Source organism: Oratosquilla oratoria, chromosome 8 (genome assembly GCF_046742065.1).
Source record: "Oratosquilla oratoria isolate Oo_2021 chromosome 8, ASM4674206v1, whole genome shotgun sequence".
NCBI classification, from domain to species: Eukaryota; Metazoa; Arthropoda; class Malacostraca; order Stomatopoda; family Squillidae; genus Oratosquilla; species Oratosquilla oratoria.
In genome coordinates, this window is record NC_134784.1 from 82,733,545 (window position 1) to 82,741,044 (window position 7,500).

The window sequence follows — 7,500 nt, forward strand, 5'->3', positions numbered from 1 at the left end:
GAAATATTGTGATAGGTAAATAGATTAGGAAGCAAAATATAGATTAAGCACTACACGAATTAAGAAAGAATCGATTTAATTCATTCCATGCATACATAGATAAATAAACAAATAGATAATTAGATAAATAAATAATCAAGAAAATAAAGAAATTAACAAATTAACACACAAATAACTTGCTACAAATATGAAATAATAATTTTCTCTAAGTCACCCTACCTTCACCCATCATCATCACTCTGTTGATGATGGTGGGTGAATAAAATTTCTTTTGAATAAAAACGATAAAGAATAAATAGCTGCATGGACGGAGGAGCAATACCTCGGTTATCATAGTAATTGAAAATTCTTCTGGAAAAAGTTCACATAAACGGAATTTGCAATGAGTGAGGGAAAGAGAACGAGAGGCAGAAGAAAGGGAGAGGAGGAGATAGGGAGGGTGGATAGACAAAGAAGGGAAATAGAAGGGATGGGTAGACGACGTGAAGGGAAGTGGGAGAAAGAGAATTGAAGGAGTGGAGACAAGGAATGGAGAGAGGAAAGGGGAGAAGGGAAGGAAGAGGGAGGCGAAGGGGGAGGGTGGAGGGTAAAGAATGAGCGAAGGGGAAAAGGAAAAACAGGTTAGGGATAGGGACAAAAGGATAAATAGGGGAAAGGGAGGATAAGAGGAAGGGAAGGAGAGATAAGGGTAAAAGGTGGGAAGAGGAGACAAAGAGAAGGAGAAGAAAAGAAGAGGAGAGGGGAAGGGGAGAGGGGAAGAGGTGATGGAAGGGAAAGGGAAGGGGAAGGGATGAATAAAGGCAAAGGGAATAGGAAAAGGAAAACAATGTGAAGGGCAGGGAAATGGGAAGAGAATGTACGAGAAATATATAAGAGAAGTGAGGGGAAGGGAGGAAAGGAGAGGAAGAGAGGAAGGATGAGGGAGAGGTAAAGTACAAGGGAGAGTAAGAGTGAGAGTGGAAATTAAAAAGAAAATGAAAATAAGAAAGTATAAAAAGTAGGGTGGGGGAGGAGAGAGGGAGGGAGATATGAAGGGAGAGTGGGAGGAAGAGTAGGTAGAAGAGTGAGAGGGTAAGTGAGAGGGAGAAGGAAAAGAGGATGAGGAGGAAGACGTTTTGGTATATACCATATTACTATTATTATCATTAACCATTTTAGCCAAACTAACATTTTAGGAATAGCCACAGGAGTGATGTAATCTATTATTCTAACATACAAATAAAGATAATCATCCAACTGATTGATATAAACTATGTCAAGATTTCTGATTATGAGAATGTTGACTGAATCATGTTTGATAACTAGCAAATATATACATATAATGTAAACAAGGGTTATGGTAATTTTGAATATAATGAAATATTTCACAAAATATATATATGTATATGTATATGTATATGTATATGTATATGTATATGTATATGTATATGTATATGTATATGTATATGTATATGTATATGTATATGTATATGCATATGTATATGTATATGTATATGTATATGTATATGTATATGTTTATGTTTATGTATATGTATATGTATATGTATATGTATATGTATATGTATATGTATATGTATATGTATCTGTATATATATATATATGTATATACATATATATATATATGTATATATGTATATATATATTCAAGAACAAGTATTTGGTATTGAATTATCACATATTCAAGAACGAGTATTTGGCATTATATTGTCAAAAATTTTGAATTGTAGTTTATTGCTACTCTCATACAAGTTCCTGTTTACTGTTTCAAAAGATATTCACGAGCAAGTGTTTGGTATTGAATTAACAACAACTTTTCTTTATAATCTGCGTTTTCTGCAGAGACACCAGCTGCTTTCTACAGAAACACTAGCTCGTTTTTTGCAGAAACACTAGCTAGCGAATACCTGTGAAATTTATATCGCCTAATAGTGACAAGTAATTGTGTTGTGCTTTTGTAATTGTATACGTTATTGCTATACAGTTACAGATGTAAGATAAAGTGTAGTGTTCTATTAATTTAGAATCAAAACAGTATTCTGTTACTGTACTCCAAAAATAGGGGTATTAGTATAAGGTAAGCAGAGTAAGTTTCGTGTATTTAGCTTATTTAGAGACTGCTTTGGTTTCTTTTGTAGATTTATATTTTCTCTTTGCCATTTGTATTGCTGAAGGAGGCGCAAAATTGTTTGTGAAGGTTGTGTGAACCTGGAGGACCATCTCAGGATGTGTGAGAAGAAAATTTGTCTTCTCAGGAGTGTGCTATGTGAGAAGAGTGAATCTTCCTCAGAACCCAAAGAGTGTTTCGCTTCCTCTTCTGCCACTGCCGTGAGCGAGTGGCACTCCGTGGGGTCCTGTTTGTCTAGCCCGCGTTCGGTAAGCGGGTCCCGTGCGGAGCAACCGCTGGCTCTAGCCGATCGTTTTGCTCTGCTAGAGGATGAAGTGGCTGAAAATCAGGAGTTCTTGGCGGTAGGGGACTCCATGGTGCGAGGCTATGACGACATCCTGCAGCGGAAGACTAAACGACGTTGCAAGCTTGTATGTCAACCGGGCCGTGGGATCGCCGATTGTACCCATACTATCAGGGAGTAAAGACGGACGAACACGGTAATGATTGTTTATAAGGGAAGTAACGATGTGGTTAGGGTGATATCAGAGGAACTTGTTCGGAATTACAAGGTCCTCCTTCAGGAGATGAAGGAATGTAGGAGCAGTCACGTAGTCTGTGGGATCCTCCCGATGATCTACGCAGGCTCGTGTTGGAACAGTAGAGCTATAGAGATCAATGAGAGGAGATCACAATTGTGCACGCAACTGGGATACCACTTTCTTGATCCTTGGTATCTCTTTTCCAGACGTCATGATCTTTACACTTCAGATAGGATCCACCTTATCCACAGAGGCAAAGATGTTCTTACAAACCTCATTGTGGGAGTTTGTAATGAACTAGTTCCTTTTTTGGGGTAGAAACCCAAAGGGAAGGGGAAATAGAGTGTACTGGGGAAAAAAGAGTAGAGTATACCAATGATGTAGAATGATATGCCAGTATAGAACAAAATATAATTTTAGGATATAATATCGGCAGAGGACGAAATATTATATTAGGATGTAATGTCAAAGGACAAAATATGACAGTGGAATGTAAAGACAGAGGAGAACAAAAGATCAGAATGGGATGTAATGATAGTGGAGGACAAAATATCACAATGGGATGTAATGACAGTGGAGGACAAAATATAATTTTAGGAAGGGATGCTGGACAGAACGTCAATAATTAACAAAATATCACGATGGGATGTAATGACAGTGGAGGACAAAATATCACGATAGGATGTAATGATAGTGGAGGACAAAATATCATGGTAGGATATAATGTCACTGGAAGACAAAATATAATTTCAGGAAGGGATGCCGGACAGGATGTCAATGAACGCCAGGTGGCCGGTGTGAAACGTGGTGACGTAGGAAGGCAAAGTGTACAAGAGAGATCGGATGACCGTGAGCGACCAAATGTTCGTGATTCGGGAAATATTAATGATGTATTGAATATCAATGAAGGACCAAATATCAATATAGAGCAAGGTGTCAATAAAGAACAAAATTATAATGTAAGGCATGATATTGAAACTCAAAACGTGTCAAAAAGAAATAATCACGAGTTTCTTAAAACCATGTACTTTAATGCTTGTAGTATTAGGAACAAATTTCAAGAAATAAAGGCGTATGTCAAAAGCGAAAATCTCGATGTGATAGGAATGATGGAGACATGGTTAAATGGTAAAGAGTTTGAAGCTGAATTTAATATTGCGCGAGTTAAACACATTTATCAGGATAAAAACCACAAGAAATGTGGGTTTTTTTCTGTTGTACTTTAAAGACAATGTCCATGCTTCTGTTTTAGAGAAAGTGAAACAGGATGCATATGATAGTTTGTGGGTAGAATTAATCCAAACAAATGGACAAAAAATGAATGTAGGTGTAATATGTAGGCCAAAGACACTATTATTAGCAGACGACAAACTGTTATTTCAAGACTTGTCTAGCCACGAAGGCATTATAACCGATGTAGAAGTCGATGAAACTGTTGCAAATAGCGATCACAACTTAGATTCAAACTACTAAAAGAAATTAGAATGAATACTTGTGTTTCTAAAATAACCGATTTCAGTCAAGTTCAGTTCATAGGACTACGTCAGATGTGGTATATATTTCAAAATGCTCTTACTAAGATGATTTATACTTGCATCCCTTTTAAGGACAGACGTCCCCCAAATCAGGATCGCCCAAAACTGCTTGATAAAGAAACTGAAAAAAGTATGGCTAAAAAGAGACAGGCTTATAAGAAATACAAGTGCTCTGGTGGATCTAATGACTATCAAAGTTATGTATTAATACAAAGAGATCTAAAAAAGATAATAAAAAACGAAAACGACAATACGAAATGAATATTACTGATAAATCTAAAGAGAGTCCCAAAGAATTCTATAGTTACATTAGAGTTAAAAAGGTTATTAGGAATCACATTGGTCCACTATTATTTGCTGACGGTCAGCTTGAATATTTAAATGAAGGTATGTGTGATATTTTAAACAACAGTTTTAGCTTAGTATTCGTAAACCAAGCACCTCAAAGAGAACTCCAAACTGAAACCTGTGAAAAGTCTATGGCAAACTTACTACGGTAGATATAACACAAGAAAAAAGTTTAAGGTGTGACGGTCGGCACCCAAGAATCTTAAAGGAAATGAAAAATGAGTTTGTTGTTCCATCAGAAATTATTTTCATGAAATCCATCATATCCGGAGATGTCCCAAGAGAATGGAAGCTAGCTAACATTACTTCCATATTAAAAAAAGGCGACAAAAAGGTTCCAAATAACTACAGGCCTATAAGTTTGACCTCAATCGTAGAAAAAATTATGGAAACTATCATCAGAGATGCTATCGAACATCATTTAGAAAGTAACTGTTTGATAAATGATATCTAGCACAATTTCAGACGAAAACGTTTTTGCGTGACTAACTTACTCGAATTCTACAACACAGTTATCTCGAATTATGACAAAAGAAACAATATAGATTTAATATATCTAGACTTTGCAAAAGCTCTTGATACCGCCCCCCCCCCGAAAGACTACTTACTAAATTAACTTCACACAGAATAAGTGGTAGCCTATTAAGTTGGACTAGTAATTGGTTGAATGATCGAAAACAGAGTTGTAATAAATGGAAAAACCTCTGGATGGAAAAATGTTACGAGTGGAGTTCCTCAGGGTTCCGTTCTTAGGCCACTTCTATTCATAGTATATATAAAAGATATAGACCACGGACTAAAACCTACTGTTTCCAATATTGCTGATGATACAAAACTGTGCGGAATGGCAAATGATCACTCAAACCAATTAGATATTCAAAAATATTTAGATGAATTACAGCAATGGTCTGAAGAATGGCTAAAGAAATTTAACACAAGAAAATGCAAGGTAGTACACATAGGTAAAAATAACAGTAATGTAGTTAATGAATGGAGTAAACTTCCTGCAGAGATAGTGCAATATAGATCAGTTCGAAGCTTTAAGAATCATTTAGATAAACACCTAAGCAAGATGTTGTGATGACTACCATTTATCTTATATTATTTGTTTATTTGTTTTGTTATCATTTGTCTGTTTATTATTTTTTGCTTGATTCTCATTCACTATTAGTTATATGTCAATTTATTATTATTTAACATTTACCTGTTTGTTTATTATTCAACTATACCTATGCATTTATCTATGCATTTTATTAATTATTTACATTATTATAATTTTTATTCATTCATTTATTTAGTTAATTATTTATCATTATTACTTTTTTCGCATCCAACCTACATATGGACCAAAATATCTCCTGTTGGCATGCTCCGCCTATGTAATATATATATATATATTTATATATATTTATATATAGATATATATATATATATATATACATATACATATACATATATATATATTTATATATATATATACATATGGGTGTGTGTGTGTGGGTGTGTGTATGTATATATACATACATACATATATATATATATATATATATATATATATATATATACATATGTATATGTATATGTATACATATACATTAATATTCATATATGAACATGTATATATGTAAAATTATATCATGCGTGTTCATTAAAAGATGTATCGGTTCCCGAGGGTCCGATAGAATAAAAAACGAGCGATAATTTCAGACGCGTTCACGAAATAGCCCAAGGGAATGTTGTACGTCTTCGTCCGATATATCATATTCTTTCGTCCGCCCACGGTCTTCATACTTTTTAGAAGGAGAGCTCATTTATCGAGTGGAAACCAAAAGAAATCATAATTTTTCAAGTGAAATTATAAACCAAGACAAGAGGAAGAGCAAATTGTAAAGAGTACAGAGAGAGGACTAAAGAGTAATGATTAAAGAGTTAAGATTAAAGAGTAGAGAGTAAAGAGTAAAGTGTAAAGTTAAAAAAGCAAAGAGGAAATAATGAACATCATTGAAGAGAGCAGTAAGTGGAGATATAAGAGTAAAGAGTAATACATATATACATATACACACACAAACTGAAGAGTCAGATATTGTAAAGGAAGGATTAAAAGATAACAGGATAATGGAGGGTTGGTTAAATTTAAAAGTTATCTGTATTCTTTCACAGTAGAGATAAGTATTCAATAATGAAAAAAATGGTGACTCAATGAACCGTAATAACATCCCTAGAGCCCCTCAAATATCAAAATAAATAAAACATGTATAACTCCCATCCCCCAATCTCCTGTTTTTTTTTTTTTTTTTTTGTTAAGTCACTTTTCAACAAGGGCATGGGAGTAAGATAGCTAAATAAATAACAAAAAAGGCTAAGTTGAAAATATATAGAGTAGAATGATCAAGAACAGATGAATAGCGTAACTGAATTAACAATGTAAGGAAATAAAGTGACAATGTTAAAGAGAATATTATTTATTGAAAATTAATAACAAGAATTTAGAAAAACATATTACATAGACAAGAGAAAAATGAAGAAAGATGAAGATGATACCTTGTTAGACGATAGAGATAATGAGACAGAGAGAAACTAGAGACTACGTAGGAGGGGGAAGAGGAAGTAAAGACGAGGGAAGACGAAGATAGATTGGAGAAGAGATGAGGGGGAGACAAGGGAAAGTGTATAAGATGAGGTGGGGAGAACCCAGGGAGTGGATTAGGGTAAGTAAGGAGGCAGGTTGAGGAGGAGGTGGAAGAAAAGTGGAGTAGTAGAAACGGTGGAGGTTATCTGTGAGAGGCATGTAAGGAAGGGTAGGGGAGTGGTAGTAGGGCAAAGTGGAAAGGACAAAGAGACTAGGGGGGGGGGGCGAAGTAGATTCAAGTGAGGAGGGGTAGAAGCGGAGGAGGGGGAAGGGAAGAAAGGGTGATGAAGAATTGAACACTTCAAATCACTCAAGTCAAAATACCTACTGTCATAAAATTTT